At 40.4% G+C, this 17,821-nt stretch overlaps 2 long non-coding RNA genes across 6 annotated transcripts in view; both read right to left on the reverse strand.

Moving 5' to 3' along the window:
- Positions 1 to 17,821, reverse strand: part of LOC147366729 (uncharacterized) — a 104,960-nt gene that overhangs the window by 31,554 nt on the left and 55,585 nt on the right. For 3 of the 5 annotated variants that reach the window (XR_015169048.1, XR_015169050.1, XR_015169051.1), the window contains 3 exons: positions 16,186 to 16,327; positions 15,627 to 15,748; positions 4,622 to 7,774 (listed from right to left, as the gene is read on the reverse strand). This is a non-coding gene — a long non-coding RNA (uncharacterized LOC147366729). Of the gene's footprint in view, positions 1 to 4,621; positions 7,775 to 15,626; positions 15,749 to 16,185; positions 16,328 to 17,821 lie in introns of those variants that run through there. The other 2 variants (XR_015169053.1, XR_015169052.1) reach the window with 1 other exon arrangement.
- LOC147366730 (uncharacterized) lies at positions 166 to 1,937 on the reverse strand. Its single transcript, XR_015169054.1, has 3 exons — positions 1,780 to 1,937; positions 1,475 to 1,538; positions 166 to 302 (listed from the first exon to the last, which is right to left on the reverse strand). It is a non-coding gene; the product is annotated as an uncharacterized LOC147366730 (long non-coding RNA).

Here is a 17,821-nt window from a genome sequence, read left to right on the forward strand (position 1 = left end):
AGTCATCTCTTCCCTATGCATTGATGGGTATACCCCATGGAGCCTAGAGTGGTATGATACTAAAAAAAAAATAAGAATGCTGCAGGAAACCTGGGTTTGACCCCTGGTTTGGGAAAATCCCCTGGAGAAGGGAATGACTACTCACTGCAATATTCTTACCTGGAGAATTCCATGGACACAGGAGCCTGTCAGCTACAGTCTGTGGGGTCGCAAAGAGTTGGACACAACTGAAAGATTAACACTCACGCATCAGAGAAAGACGGCAGTGGGATTTATCCGCCTTCCAGGGAAGCATTTAAAGCCTTAAAAAAATATCAGTGACAGTTCAGAGAACTTCTGCATACAGGGTGTACTCCTAAGGCAGTTTCTACATGAAGTCAATAAAATGGCCCTTTTGCCCAGTATAAAGGGACGGAGTACAAACAGATGCTGAAGAAAAAAGTATCTTCTCCTTCTATTCAATTCTCTGGAATGTTGTAAACTGTTGTAAACATATAGCTTAGTTTTTTCTCCCAAGACTGACTCACATTTTACTAAAAATAATTTGTACACCTCTTAATAGTTGACCAAGTGTGTTATACTGCACTGAACAGAAAAGTGATGACACAACAAAGATAATGAATTACTTGGGAATTAACACCCCCTTGCCTAAAAAAATAAAGCCTATGCAACCACAAGAGTATACCTGTGGTGGATTCATTTTGATATTTGGTTTTAAATTATTTTTAATAAAAAAAAAAAGAGCTTCTTTCCTCTTCCAAGAAAATTTAACATCTAAAAAGTCAAGTACAGTCTCAGTTAAATTTCAAAGGGACATAGGGGGTTTAATAAAGGAAGGACTTTTTCTTGGCTAGTATCATATCTGCCTCTTTCCAAGAAAGTCTGGAAGACATTGAACACTGTAAAACTGCAGTTCTCAGAATCTAGTACCACTTTCCTGTGGATGCCTTTCTATCAAATCATCAAGCAGTACCTGGAAAACTAGACTAGATTGGCATCCCTTGCTTAGGTGTGTCAGTCAGCTCTGTTTTACAAATGAGCCTGGAGCTGTGGGCACCCTTAAGACTGGAGCAAAGAACTTGGTGGGTGGCCTAGAAGAGAGTCTGGGCGTTGTAATAAAAAGACACAGAGATGGCGCATCTGGCCATGAGAAGCTGCTGAGGAAGATACTCAAAGGTCCAGGGAAAGATGCCAGTCCACATCAAGACTACATAAACACTACAGAGAATCAGCCCAGGTGCCAGGCTAACACTGTAAATAAAGTATCTTGGCTTTGTCTTTATTAGAGGAAAGTCCTTATTATCTTAAGGAATATGTTACAGTTACATGGAAAAACATAGAAATACATCAAAGGTGTGGGGAACACTAAAACTTGGCAAACTTATTGTGATTATAGTTGTTAAAGTGCTTTCCCACAAATGATTGTGTTGAATCTTCACAACTCCAGGGAAATGAAATGTTAAATGACAACTACCCTGCATGTGGCCACTCGGTGCATCTTGAGACCACGCCAGGGAATAGAGGCCGGGTCCTCCATCCTGCACACAGAAGGGGGTCCATGTTCAGATGCTTGATGACCCTAGTCCCCAGACAGTGAGTTCACCCACACATGACTGGGCCAGACCCCACCTCAGACCCGACATCTTTGTTATGACTAATTCCACCTTTGGAATGTCTGTGGTCAATTAATTCCAATTAAGGCTTCCATCCCTATAATCCTCATATGCCAAAAGGAAGTCAGTTTCCCTCCCCTGTTCTTAACCCCTTCATGCTCTGTACCTCTTCTCTCTGGCTTCTCTCCTCAAACCACTAAACCCTCTGGAATCTTCATCCTTTATGTAAAAGAAAAAGAACCAATAAACACAACATCTCCCCACACTAACTGTACATTTCACCTACCATAGAACTAAGGATAGGGGTGACAATTTATTAACCCATTAATGCCACTTTAGAACCACCACAGCTCCATCCTGGCATCTTTGACATCTGACAATACTACTATGTACACTTACATGTTTCTATCATCTACTGACCTCTGGTCACATGCTTTAAGACAGAACACTCCTCCTCTCAAACCCAACTTCTGCCATTGTTCCAGAAAACTTCAGTGTCTTTGGGAGCAATCCACCTTCAATCTGCTGTTCCTTGGCCTCAAATACGTAATAACAATTCTCACCTCCACTCCAATTAGACTTCCCCACACTGCCAGCATACACCCTGAGACTTGTCATCAACCAGAATGGTTCCATACCATTAACTACAACCACTGTAATTCTCTAACCTAGCCATCTTTCCCTCAAAGCTCTCAGGACCCCCACTTGAACATATCTGCTCTTCAAATTCATTGAGTCCTCCAGCTCCTGGGTCTTCATTTCCTCAGAGTCCATGAGCATCCCCCTAAAAGGACTCTAAGTAGTTGGCTATCTGAACTACTCACCACCAGTGCCTTCAGCTAGATGTCTCTTCTTATGCTGCAGTTACCTGGCAAATTCCCAACACAGGATCAATGCCATCTTGGTACCTAGAAGGTTGAACCTTCCCAAGTAAAATGTTAAGCCATTCAGATTATTGTCATAACAAACATATGGTCTCTGATCTTAAAACTTTAATACATCTCAATCTTTTCACTTGATTAAATTTCCTCCCTACTCTCCTATACATCTCTATTGAGGCTATAATCTTTTTCTTCAACTCCCCCCCCCTAAAAAAAGATGTCCAGAGACAGAAGAGGAAAAGGAGGGGATATGGTGACATAAAAGCTAACTTTTGAGGGAAGAATCCTCTACTCTCTATAGAGTATTTATTTATTTCTTAAATAAAGAAATTCTTAGGGCTCACCCTGAGCTCTCTTCTCTGCTCATTTGAGAAGTATCTCTCACCTACTTCTACAGTTTCAATTATCTTCTTTATGCAAAGGACTTTGAAACCTCTATTATCAGTCCCGGTCACACGCCTATGTATCATTAAAGTAAGCTTTAATATATCTGGAGAATATTGCAAATCCTTATGTTGAAATTGATCTCTATCTGTCTCTGTCACACACACACACACACACACACACACAAATTGCTTCTCTTATCTCCTCCTCAATAAAATGCATCGTCACCCATTTGTCAGGATAGAAACCTGGTGGACATCCTTGCCTCTTTCCTCTGCCTCACCCAAGTCATCAACAGCTGCTACTAATATCATCTCCTGGCTTTTTCTCAAATGCAGCCACTTTTCCCTGTTCAAATAATGAACAATAGCCCTGTTCAAACAAGGAAACTAAAGTTGAGAGAGGTGAAGACATTGTACAATGCCACACAACTAGTAAGTGACCAAGCCTACTCATCTGCCTCCAAAGCCCATGATAGAAATTGGAGAAGAATTTTGGAGGGGGCCCTCAGAGCCAAAGAAGCACAACTTAGACCATTCCAACTGCAGAATGGCCCAAAACCAAGGGGAAAAAGGCACTGGGGGTAACCAGTCTTCCAAGGAAGCATTTAAAGCCTCAAACAAAGTCAATCAAAGAACTTCTGTGTGCAGGGGTTTCTCCTGAGGTAGTTTCTACATGAAGCTAAAAAATGACCCTTGTGCCCAGAATGAAGACATAGGGGTTCAACAGATGCTGGATAGATGGAGAATATATCATAGAATGTGGCCGTTGATGGCATATGTCATGAGTGAGTGAGCACTCTTTAAGGCACTGAGATTTTGAGGTTGTCACCATAGCATAACCTGGTTTATCCTGAGTCAATCTCGTTTTGTTTTCATTCAGGCTTACGTGGTACTCTCACTGTCAAGTACAAAGATCGAAATGGCTGCAATGAATGTTCTTCCTCTGAGAAACTTTTCTAATAATTCACTTCATCCTCTCGTTAGGTTCATGTTTGTTCCTGGTTTCTCCCTTTACAGTTTTGAAGTCAGTGAAGTCGTCCATTAGAGAGACTGAGAAGAGATGAATGTTAAAGGAAAAAAATAAATGAATGGCAATTTTTCAGCACCCACAAAGTGAAGTTACCTTGGAAATTATGTAAAAATAGACCATGGGGCCTATAGAAAAGTGACGTAAAAAGGTCTATTTTATTATATTATATGATCTTTCTAGAGCTAATCTTTATATCTTACTGAGTGTGGCAGACAAAATATTCTTTGCAAGAGAAGATTCAGTGGTTCTGAATTTTAAATTATTTTTGGTTAAAAACATGGGCTTTGGAGTCTGGCAGAAACAAGTCTATATCCAGTTTCTCTGCCACTTTCCATCTGTGTAACCTTGGGCAGGTCTAAGATGAGGACAGTAATAGTATCCATCCCAGTGTCACTGTGAGGGCTAGACCATCAGTGAATCTACAGTGCTTTCTGCAGTGCCCACAGGTCTTAATAGGTGCTAATTATTAATAGTATTATTAATACTATTGTTGTCATCATTATTGTTATTTTTACTATGAAACAAGTTTTTAAAAAGGGCATATAGGTCTGTATCTAATCCACAGCATCTAGGTCTGAAGGGTAAGAAAATATGAAGGCCCTTAAAGAAGTTGGGAAAAATAAATTCCAATGCATGTGCAAACTTAAGAACACATGGGTCTTCTGGGTAATTTAGGAGCTAATTGCTAGAAAGGAATCAAGAGACAATCTCTATAAAGGTAATATTTTAATTTAATGCTTATTTTTATCAAGATAATTCATGTGTGTTTCGAGTCAAATCTTACTAACATAAAACATGACAAAAACCACAGTCACTTGTTTGGTGTGGGATAGAAGTGGACTCAAAATACTTGTTAGTATATGGTGAGAGTGAGACAAAAGGCTGTCTCTAGAACAAGTCTTCGTTTGGGGGTGGGGAGGAGCTAAGCAACTAGGTGGATGGCAGGCTCATTAACTAAGATGGGGAAGACTAGTAGATGAGCAGGATTGCCACAGAGGGGGCAGGCAAAGAACCAAGAGACCTGATATTTAGCCTCAAAAGTGAAGATGCTGAATAGACAATTTGATATACAGCCTAGAGGTCAGGGCATGGGTCATGGGGAAAGTTAATGAATTGCAGGTTACTGGCAAGTAGATGTTAATACTTAAATGATAGCAAGCGAGGCAAAGACCCGGGTTTGATCCCTGAGTTGGGAAAATCCCCTTCTCCCACCTGGAGAAGGGAATGAATACCCACTCCCGTATTCTTGCCTGAAGAATTCCATGGACAAAGGAGCCTGGCTGGCTACAGTCCACAGGGTTGCAAAGAGTCAGACACGACTGAGTAACTAACACTTTCAGTATTACTAACCCAGACGAAGAAAGCTACAAAAAACTGATGCTGACACCTTTCAACATGTAGAGCTCAGGCTGAGGAAGGACAGCCAGGAAGGGTAACTGAGAAGCAATGGCTGGTAAGATTGTCAAAGAGCCAGGGGGCACTGTGACTCTGGAGCAAACAATGGTTCAAGGAGGAGGGCTTAAAATACCCGATCAAAAAATGGGCCAAAGAACTAAACAGACATTTCTCCAAAGAAGACATACAGATGGCTAACAAACACATGAAAAGATGCTCAACATCACTCATTATCAGAGAAATGCAAATCAAAACCACAATGAGGTACCGTCTCACACTGATCAGAATGACTGCGATCCAAAAGTCTACAAACAGTAAATGCTAGAGAGGGTGTGGAGAATAGGCAACCCTCTTACACTGTTGGTGGGGATGCAAACTAGTACAGCCACTATGGAGAACAGTGTGAAGACTCCTTAAAAAAACTGGAAATAGAACTGCCATACAACCCAGCAATCCCACTGCTAGGCATATACACTGAGGAAATCAGAAGTGAAAGAGACACATGTACCCCAATGTTCATCCCAGCATTGTTTACAATAGCTAGGACATGGATGCAACCTAGATGTCCATTGGCAGTTGAATGGATAAGAAAGTTGTGGTTCATATACACAATGGAATATTACTCAGCTATTAAGAAGAATGCATTTGAGTCAGTTCTAATGAGGTGGATGAAACTGGAGCCTATTATACAGAGTGAAGTAAGTCAGAAAGAAAAACACCAATACAGTATATTAACACATATATATGGAATTTAGAAAGATGGTAACGATGACCCTATATGCAAGACAGCAAAAAAGACAGATATAAAGAACAGACTTTTGGACTCCGTGGGAAAAGGCGAGGGTGGGATGATTTGAGACAATAGCATTGAAACATTTATATTACCATATGTGAAATAGATGACCAGTCTAAGTTCAATGCATGAAACAGGGCACTCAAAGCCAGTGCATTGGGATAACCCAAAGGGATGGGATGGGGAGGAAGGTGGGAGGGGAGGGAGGTGGGAGGGAAGTTGGGGAGGGAGGTGGGAGGGAAGTTGGGGAGGGAGGTGGGAGGGAAGTTGAGGAGGGAGGTGGGAGGGAAGTTTGGGATGGAGTGGACACAGGTACACCCGTGGCTGATTCATGTCAATGTATGGCAAAAGCCACCACAAATTGTAAAGTAATTAGCCTACAATTAAAATAAATAAATTAATTTTTTTTAAAAAAGGAGGAGGGCATGGACAGCTGTGTGCACGCAGCTCAGAAATCACGCTATAATCCTGCTGCTGCTGCTAAGTCACTTCTGTCGTGTCCAACTCTGTGCGACCCCATAGACAACAGCCCACCAGGCTCTCCCATCCCTGGGATTCTCCAGGCAAGAACACTGCAGTGTGTTGCCATTTCCTTCTCCAAAGCATGAAAGTGAAAAATGAAAGCGAAGTCGCTCAGTTGTGTCCGACTCTTCGCGACCCCACGGACTGCAGCCTACCAGACTCCTCCCATGGGATTTTCCAGGCAAGAGTACTGGAGTGGGGTGCCATTGCTTTCTTCACACTATAATCCTAGCCACCCTTTATTTCCCTGCTTCTGCCCTTAATGGACCACTGTGCTTTTTCTATTATTATTCTCTTGCATTAGAATGGCTCTTCACCTGCCAAAATCCTACCTGTCTTTTGTGACCCAGCAAGAATGCCATCACCTTGGTAATGCATTTCCTATCTCCATTAATAAAAATTGCCCTCTTGCTCCACAATATTCCATAGCCTGTTGTATATTATAATTTATTCTGCTTTGTGCTGTATGTATAGGTGTTCTCTCTTTATCCTTCTTGTCTTCCAATTAGACAGTAGTCCCCCAACCCCTATTATTTCGGCAGAGTGCTGTGCATGTGATAGGTACTCAGTAAAGATTTCCATTGAGTCAAATCCAGAAATACAGAACTCAAGCCTGAAAAAGTATCTCCAAAGGACAATCTGCTTTAACACTGTAGATGTGTTTGCCAGCATATGTATCTTCTGCACCTAACCCAGAAATTACTTATACATTTCCCGGACCCTCTATAGAAAAATAGTGGGAAGAATCATTTCCAAAAAACAAACTTTTTAAATGACACCTTAAAAAAACATGTGATCAAAAAAGTGTAGTGTAGGCAAAGTTCCTGTCACACGCATGTCTCCTGTCACATAGCTTCTGTTGGCTGTGTATCTCCTGAGTTAATGGTTATTTTAGAAACTATTTAGACTAAGCTTTCCTCCAGATCTCAGGTATGAAAATAACAAGTTGCAAAAATCTCGTGAGTGAAAAAAAAAAAATTGTGATCCCTGAACTTCACATTAAAAAGCTAAAAAGATTGTTCTAATCCAAGTGCTGGGTTAGCAGGCAGCAATTCTTGAATCTTCTTGCTTCAAACATCACATGCTCGTCCTCTTATTCTAAGGAGGAGGAGTGTGGTAGAAAGAGGGCATCTGGAAGGTAGTTTGGCTAAGAGCTGGAGAAAGAGAAGAGAGAAAAACAGGTAATCCATGGTAAACACACTCACAGTCAAAACTTGATATACCAAGCAGAATTTCTACAGACCTAATTTCTCCTAAGGGAGAATTATTTGCCAAGCTGCCATGTGCAACCTGCTATTAAAAACAACTGGGACTCTATGGCAAAAGTGTTAATTTTTATGATTTCCTTTATCATCTCTTCTGTTTTGTACCATGTTGCAAAACAGTTGTCTTTTGAAACTAATCATTCTTTCATGGCCAATGGTGATTTACAAATTAGACCCTCAGACCTCCCCTAAAAAACTTAGGTCTTTACAGATAATCAAAGATAAACAAATAGCCTGGTGATTAATATGAATACACATTCTTTTTAGTTTCATATGCCAGATCTACCACATATTTGTGATCATCCAAACTGGTTGTTTTTTGTTAATATTTATACTTCCTGTACCTTCAAACCCACATATTCAGAGGGAGAAAACTTTTTTTTGAGAGTACAAGGTGATGATTTGCAGACGCTCAGCAGTAGACTAAGTGAAGTCACTCAGTTGTGCCCAACTCTTTGCGACCCCATGGATAGTAGCCTGCACCAAGCTCCTCCGTCCATGGGACTTTCCAAGGCAAGAGTACTGGAGTGGGGTGCCATTTCTTTCTCCAGGGAATCTTCCCAACCCAGGGATCAAACCTAGGTCTCTCACATTGTAGACAGATGCTTTACCATCTGAGCCACCAGGGAAGTCCAGCAGTAGACTACATAAGAGTAAATAATCAACCTAGGGACTACCCTGGTGGTCCAGTGATTAAGAATCCACCTTCCAATGCAGGAGATGCTGGTTCAATCCTTGGTCAGAGAACTATGATCCCACATGCCACTGGGCAGCTAAGCCTGCACACCACAGCTAAAGAGCTGGCACCACAACTAAGACCCAATGCAGCCAAATATATGTTGATTTTTAAAAAGAGTATGAGAATAATCAACCTAGCTGCCCTTTGCTGCAACATTAAATAGTCCCGTAACCTCCTTTTCTTAATGGTGGCACCAGTTCAACCACACTCTGGAAGGTATTGGTTTCCTAAAGTACAATGTGGAAGCATCAGAATAAAAGGACAGTGTGAGGAAAACTGACAGTGGGGACTTTGTGGTCTCTAGATTCAGTTGCTCATACAAGAACCTGGGAGGGGGAACCCCCAAAAGATTAGTCACTTCGTTTTGTGTTGCAGAACTCAATTCAGGTTAACAAAGCATTTGCCAACTAAGGAGATGGGAGAATGGCAGTATTCACTTGCTCTGGTCTGAATAAACAAATGTGGAATTTGTGGGCTGACTAATGTCCTGGGATAAACCAGGCAGTCAGCCAAATCCTAGGAGTTCTGATGCAAAGACAGCAAACCCACACTTTTCTTTTTCATGGAAAGTGCTCCATGGGAGTATTAATGTCCACAAGGGCAGCCTGGGTCTTCAGCTTGCCTTAAAAATTCACCAGTATTCATCCACAGGGAATTCTCAGTGCTTCCGAAATTGAAAACCTAGATCAAGTGATTGAAGCAGAATCCCTTCTCGGAAAGTGTCAAATATGCCACTTAGCTCCTTTTAGAAATGTGTTATCATGGTCCCTTTTTAAATACATTACTCTGAAAATATATAATTAGGCTACTAAAATATGACTCTGGTTCTATCTTTCCTTTCATTCATTCATTTTATTCATCGAGTGCCTTCATTCATTCATTGTATACTCCCAGCATATAGAAACAATTTAAGTTTCTATGGATGAAACAGTCTCTGAGTCAGACCCAGTCCAGCTCTTGGGGAATCCTTGGGCAGTCTTTGACAATTTCCAGGGCGTTGGAAGAGTATTACATTCTTATAATTTTACTTTTGTTTAGCAGAAAGTATTAAAAGTTGTAATTTTTTAGTGAGAGAAGCAATAAGCTCTTAAATTAAGGTCACAGCATAAGTTTGTGGGGATGTCAGAAAAAAAGAGTAAGGGGTTTCCCTCTATTTGCCCACCAGGGTCCCTCTCCATGCTATGAGGACCAGATTTTATTACCAATAACAGCTACTGGAATATCAAGGACTAAGTTTCACAGGTTCCTAACTAACTCAAGAAAAACTTCCCAGCAGCAGCTCATGCAATCTCCTTTAAACCTATAAGGCTGGTTTATCTACCCAGATCAGACCATACACGGTATATGCAGACTAAAAGCAAAATCGCTGGAATGACTCAATGTGAATATAACACACACTAGAGGGAGAAAGTTCACTGCGGTAAGTGATACAAAGGGAGTGTTTTAAGAGTCTTCAAAACACCTCCAGCCTTCCTTGTGATGTGGGGTCTTCTTAAGTAGTATTTACCCACATTTGGGCCTTCCTATTTCCCACATGAACGTGTAATCTCCATGACTTATTATTAATCCTCCAGAGTCCCAGGAGGAACCTGCCTGCCAAACTGCAAATTTATATAGATGATTCCTTTTAAGCGGCATTATATGTAACTGCCTTAAGAAGGAAATTCAGGTAGATTAGCAGAGATTCAAGCCAGCTCATTCACACACACACACACACACAAGCTGTCAAGGAGTCTGGGGTTTATGAAGTCATCGAATCAATACCAAGTTTAACATGTTTTGGTTAGTCTCATGAACATAACTCTTTAGGAAAAAAAGTATTACAAAGTCAAAGTGTGGAAAGGGAGCATTATTTCTGTTTAATTACTGTGAAGAAGGGAAAGAAGGTGGAAAGAGAAAGCTATAGAAAAATTCGGGAAAAGAGCTATTTCAGGTATAAAAAACAAGGAAGGAAAACCTGAGCCTGGGATTGGATGATAAGCAGATGGCAGAAGCCACCACAGAAACTGTTTGACCAGCAGCTCAGTCCTCGCCCTGAAGGAACAAGACGAAGTACACAGCCCACAAACCAGAGGAAGCCTGCACAGGAAGCGGAGAGGAAGATAGAGGCTAATGGACTTGGGGACAGGATGAAGCCAGTCCATGTGAGGTTCATGAAAACCAAGTAGGCAATACAAGCAGCAAAGTGTTTCCTTGTGTCATTCACTCCGGACCACAACCCGATTTCAAAACACCATGGGACCAGAGATGGGAAAACCGGGTAAAATGGGGCCATTTAAAAATTTTTCTCTCTTTGCTGTTTGCTTGTCAGAGATGACCACCTTTGACAACCCCATGTGCAACTCCTTTAACAACCCCATGTGCAAAGCACATTTCTCTGGTGGCTCAGACGGTAAAGGGTCCACCAGCAATGTGGGAGAGCTGGGTTAGATCCCTGGGTTGGGAAGATCCCCTGGAGGAGGAAATGGCAATCCCCTGGAGGAGGAAATGGCAACTACAGTACTCTTGCCTGGAGAATTCCATGGACAGAGAAGCCTGGCAGGCTGCAGTCCACGGGGTTGCAAAGAGTCAGACACGACTGAGTGACCAACTCATTTTTTCACTTGTGTAAAGCACACACTGGATCCCACTGTGGTGAGCTATTTGATGGACAGTGTCATATTTCCCAGAGGAATTAGACAAGCAGTTGGACTTGACAAGTAGCATAAAATAACATAAAGAGCTTTCTTAAATAGTGCCAGAGAATTCGGTGCCAAAAGCCTGAGGTGGTTATTAGAAAATGGTAACCACTCTGATTGTCTGCCTACAGTCTCTTCATCACCAGGAAACGGCTACGGCAGAACCCAGCCAAAGCAATCACAGCTCCCTTAGGAAGCATTCACCGTGCACTGCTAGCTCTTGCTAACATCCCCGCTGTTTGCAAAGTGGCTAGACAGGGATGTGACAGTAATTCCTGTCGTCAGTTAAGAAGGAACTGCCCAACGGGATTTTAACTTTTAACTGGATTTCAGCCATGCTGTTTCCTTTGGTTACCTATCAGCTGAAACGTCTCTGGCAGCCAAGCTCCAGTGCATTTCGTTTCCATGGTCAATGGAGCAGTACAAAGGAAAAAAACTGGAAAGGGGTCAGGACACACCAGCTCTATCCCTAATCAGCTGCAAGACTGTGGCCTGGCCAAGTTGCTTCTTTTTTCCTTTAATCATAAAATAGAATAATATAAAACCTACCTCACAGGGTTACAGTCATTGGAGAGAACAGATGAGCAAAATGTTACAGAAAGTATATTCATATATTATATTAATACCTAAGTATATGTGTGTATATACATGTTTTTAAATGTTTCCCATTGCATAAAAGTGAGGTATAGATGTGGTAAGTCCCTGGATAAGTAAAGTGACATGGATCATTTGGATATTTAAGGAAAAAAAAATGCCTCTCTTGATCCTAAGGAGAAAGATAATTGTCCAAATTGTTCAGACCATTTTTCTTCTCCAAGTCCTAGTCATGGGATCTATACAAGGACTGACTTTCATGATTGCTGACAAACAAAATATTTTGAGGAAAATACAATAATGGCTACTGATTACTAAATGTTTACTATATGCTGGCCAATCTATGAAGCTCTTTATAAATATGACTTCACTTCCTCTTCATTATGATCCATGAAATATGTATTATTTAATAATATTATACATTATGCCTAAGTTTAGGAAGAAATTCATTGTTAGAACTAGTATTTAAATTCAGGTCTGTCTCACTTCAGGGCCCTTGGTCTTAGTCAGAGCCATTTCAGTTCTGTAAAGGAAATCATGTTTCTCTTTTGTCCCAGCTTTTTGCAGTTGCTATTAAAAGTTGGCCCACGTGCTCTGGCTGGTTGGCGCGCCCTTTGTATTAGAGCTGAAGGTTCCTGGAGGCCCACATGGAGGCCCATAGAGACGGGGTGGTGTGAGGGAGTGTTTTAAAAGGAAACGGCAAAGAAGCTTCACGAGAAAGGACCTGTGGGGTTCACACTCATATCTGAAAGGCTATATTTCTTGGGTAAATGCCACACAGGTTTGCATTTAGACAGAATAGGAAAGAGTCCCAGAAACACACACACATAATTAACCTGCACCAAAGTAGGCAAGATTACACAGTGGGGTAAAGACAGCCTCTTTAACAGGTGGTGTTGGAAAAACTGGACAGTTACATGCAAAAGAATAAAACTGGACTACTTTTTTACAGCCTATACAAAAATGAATTCAAAATGGATTAGAGACAATTATAAGAATTGACCATAAAACTCCAAGGAGAAAACATAGGCAGTTTACTCTTTGACACTGGACTTAGCAATATTTTTTTGGATCTGTCTCTTCAGACAAGGGGGAAACAAAAGCCAAAATAAATAAATAGTATTACATCAAACTAAAAAATCTGTTGCTCAGCAAAGTAAAGCATTGACAAAATGAAAAAGCCACCTACTGAGTGGGAGAAGATATTTGCAAAACAATTATGTCCAATATAGGACTTCCCTGGTGGCTCAGATGGTAAAACATCTGTCTACAATGCGGGAGACCCGGGTTCAATCCCTGGGTTGGGAAGATCTCCTGGAGAAGGAAATGGCAATCCACTCCAGTACTATTGCCTGGAAAATCCCATGGACAGAGGAGCCTGGTAGACTACAGTCCATGTCCAATATGGGGTTAATATCATATATATATATATATATAATTCATACAACTCAATAGCGAAAGAATAACCTGATAAAACATGGGCAGGGTATCTAAATAAACATTTTTCCAAAGAATACATACAGATGGCCAACAGACACACGAAAATATGCTCAACATCATGGGCATCAGGGAAACGCAAATCAAAACCACTATGAGATATCATCTCACATCTGTCAGAACAGCTGTTATCAAAAAGACAAAAGATACCAAGTGTTGATGAGGATGTGGAGAAAAGGGAAACCTTCAGCACTGTAAGTGGGATTGTTAATTGGTACAGCCTCTACGGAAAACAGTATGGAGGTTCTTCAAAAAATTAAAAATAGAACTACCACATGACCCAGCAATTTCACTCCTGGGTATTTACCTAAACAAAAACACTAATTCAAAAAGATATATGCACCCCTGTGTTCATTACAGCATTATCCACCAATGTGAAAGTGAAAGTTGTTCAATCATGTCCAACTCTTCATAACCCCAAGGTATTATGTTAAGAGAAATGTTAGAGAAAGACAAGTACCCCATGATCTCAGTTATATGTGAAATCTAACAAACCAAATGAAATGAAAACAGACACATAGATGCAGAGAACAAATGGATAGCTGTCAGAGGGGAAGGAATAGAGGTTGGGCAAAATAAGCATAGGTGAAGAGGATGAAGAGGTACAAATTTCTACTTATAAATAAGCCACAGGGATGTAATATACAGCATGGGGAATATTGTCAGTATACTATGATAACCTTGTATGGGTACAGATGGTTACTAGAATTGCCAGGCCAATTATTTCATAATCATTTAAAATGCAGCATCATTATGTTGTACACCTGAAACTGGCATTATATTGTACATCATCTATATTTCAATATATAAACAAATATTTTTTAAAAGAGCAGGAAGGAACTTTTTCTATAGTCTCTGGTCATTCTCATTTAGACCAAAACTGTTCCTCAGATGTGGCAATGAGCTGTTCAGGAATTTTATTCAACTAAGATTAATTCAGTTTGGATGTCTAATAGGTTTTTGTGTCCCATCTCCCACCAGTTACCTCAGATAGTTTCTTTGGAGTTAAATACATTTCAAATATGTATCCCAATTTTATCCTCAAAAGTAGTACTGACTCAGGAAAGGTTTCTATCTTTTACAATAATACTTGAACCCTGGAAGAACCACATAACATATTAGCCTAATTATTAGATTTTATTTTAAGAGAAAGGTTGACCAATAGAATTTCAGAATTGAGAGTAATAATAGCTGTACAGCTGATATTGAGTTCTTATAGAATGGAAAGCATAGTGACATACCTCTTACAGAGATTATTTCATTTAAACCTTTACAATATCCCTATAAGGTAAACACTGTTAGGATTTTCATCTTCAAACAAAACTAGATTTGTCATTGATACTTCTTATGATCCAATGGCCACCAAAATGACAAAGGGGTAAAGTTGGGACAAGAGTAACAGAACATTTTAGCATATTCCCCTGCAATCTCCCCACTTCTCCAGTGTTCTCTCAAACACCTTATTCAGTCAACCAAGGTGGTTCAAAATCATTTGTCCTACTGCTTCCCTGACATGGATTGGTCACTAGAAATATCCCCAAAAATTATCCAGAGGAAAAAAAAAAAAACAGTAAAACAATAAAGAGGCAATTAAAGACATTTAACTGTTTAAAGGACCTGAGAATAAACTATGACTTCAAGAAAACAGTATATGCAACTTGTGAAATTGTGAAAGTTAAATATCCAATGGAGAACTGCCAGCCTAGCCCCATGAACAGACTCTTCCATGTAATTCAATGGAAATGATTCTACTGGACTTATGCAATAGAAAAGGAGAAAAAGATATATGTTGAGAAATGTAGGATCAGGAGAGTTGGGCCAATATAATGAGAAGCTTTGGTTGCTATGCACCCTTTGGCCAGCTCCCTCCCTCCAAGAGAAGGTCACAGCTGAGAGATGTCTTAGAGAGGCACACGACTGCCTGGGGCAATGGAGTTAGTACAGAGAGACATTTATAGGATGCAGTGACAAGTGGTTGTTGAACAAATCCAGCTCTAAAATATACCCAATGACTTACATCATCTTTGGAGTTTCCAGCTTAATATTTTCTTATCCAGAGTCTAACCACAGAAAAGCTGGATCTCAAAATTTCCTTAAAGGGAAAATATTTAGGAAGGCATTACATAGTAGGTCCTTGTTTCTACTTTTGTTGTTGTTGTTGTTGATGTTATTAGTTATGTTTTACAATGTATCTTCTTTAATGGAGACACAATGAATAAGTTTTTCAACTCACCAGTTCTTGGAAGCATGAATTTGCAACAGTGGTGAAAGGATATCTCTTCAGTGCTCAGGTCAGGGGTAAAATAAGTGCTTTTTGTCACCGATCCACCAGCATCCAGAGTTCCCCTCTAAAACCTGTGAAGATGAGACACTTATATTAATACATAAACACATGCAAAGAATCAGGGTCTCCCTTTATACAAAATTGTAGCAACAATATACATAGACAAAACTCGGGCTTGTGAAACACTGCTACAGAAAAAATAAGAGAAAGAAAAGAAAAGGGAGGAGAGGGAGAGAAGAAGAGAAAGGAAGGGAAGAGCTCTTAGACAAATAAAAGAGATGAAAACGCTTTTTGTTTTATGTCTTTTAGGATCATGAGTTCATCTCTATTATATGCATTATATCTTTACTATAACTCTGGAGGTAATTTGGATCACCCTCAAGTTTCAGAAAAAGATATCAGTGCTCAAAGAAGTAAAGTAGGTTTTGCTACTAAAAAGCATCAACGCCAGGATGTGATCCTAGGTGTCCATGATTTTAAAAACATTCATTCTCTTTTATCTCATTACCTTTCTTCCCAAGAGAATGCTCCTTTGAGGTACACTTTCAATTCTATAAGTGAAGATAACATATATCTGCTGGCAAGAAGACAGAAGTCTTTTCATTGATTCAGAATGAAGCTATTCTTCCTCTCATCAAAAGAGAGAATGACTGTAGGAGAAAGAAGAGGCAAGTGTTCACAAATCTCGTGACTTGGCCTAAACACAGGAGATATTTCCTAAGCCCCTTTATCACCTGGACAGTGTGCAGAGTAGAGAAATACATTGAATATAGTATATTTCCACTCAATAACTAAAATACAAGAGTTCCATCTTCCAATTTCAGCAATTTCAGCTAGTTTAAACCCATGAACAGCATGAAAAGGACATGATGTTAGGATACTGAAAAATAGGACACTGAAAGATGAACTCCCCAAGTCGATAGGTTCCCAATATGCTCCAGATGAGTGGAGAAATACCTCTGGAAAGAATGAAGAGACAGAGCCAAAGGAAAAACAACACCCAATTGTGGATGTGACTGGTGAATTAAAGTCCAATGCTGTAAAGAGCAATATTGCATAGGAACCTGGAATGTTAGGTCCATGAATCAAGGCAAATTGGAAGCAGTCAAACAGGAGATGGCAAGAGTGAGCATCAACATTTTAGGAATCAGTGAACTAAAATGGACTACAATGGGTGAATTTAATTCAAATGACCATTATATATACTACTGTGGGCAAGAATCCCTTAGAATAAATGGACTAGCCATCATAGTCAACAAAAGAGTCCAAAATGCAGTACTTGGATGCAATCTCAAAAATGACAGAATGATCTCTGTTCATTTCCAAGGCAAACCATTCAATATCACAGTAACCCAAGTCTATGCCCTGACCAGTAATGCTGAAGAAGCTGAAGTTGAACAGTTCTATGAAGACCTACAAGACCTTCCAGAACTAACACACAAAATAAGATGTCCTTTTCATTATAGGGGATTGGAATGCAAAACTAGGAAGTCAAGAAATACCTAGAGTAACAGGCAAATTTGGCCTTGGAGTACAGAATGAAGCAGGGCAAAGGCTAATAGAGTTTTGCCAAGAGAATGCACTGGTCATAGCAAACACCATTTTCCAACAACACAAGAGAAGACTCTACACATGGACATCACTAGATGGTCAGTACCAAAATCAGATTGATTATATTCTTTGCAGCCAAAGATGGAGAAGTTCTATACAGTCAGCAAAAACAAGACTGGGAGCTGACTGTGGCTCAGATCATGAACTCCTTATTGCCAAATTCAGACTGAAATTGAAGAGGTAGGGAAAACCACTAGACCATTCGGTTCAGTTCAGTTCAGTCGCTTCTGACTCTTTGTGACCCCATGAATTGTAGCATACCAGGCCTCCCTGTCCATCACCAACTCCCAGAGTCTAATCAAACTCATGTCCATTGAGTCAGTGATGCCATCCAGCCATCTCATTCTCTGTCTTCCCCTTCTCCTCCAGTTCCCACTCCCTCCCAACATCAGAGTCTTTTCTAATGAGTCAACTCTTCACATGAGGTGGCCAAAGTACTGGAGTTTCAGCTTTAGCATCAGTCCTTCCAAAGAAATCCCAGGACTGATCTCCTTTAGAATGGACTGGTTGGACCTCCTGGCAGTCCAAGGGAC

The sequence above is a fragment of the Bos grunniens genome, chromosome 8 (assembly GCF_055505025.1).
Source record: "Bos grunniens cultivar Pamir isolate PY7600 chromosome 8, Bosgru_T2T1.0, whole genome shotgun sequence".
Taxonomy (NCBI): Eukaryota; Metazoa; Chordata; class Mammalia; order Artiodactyla; family Bovidae; genus Bos; species Bos grunniens.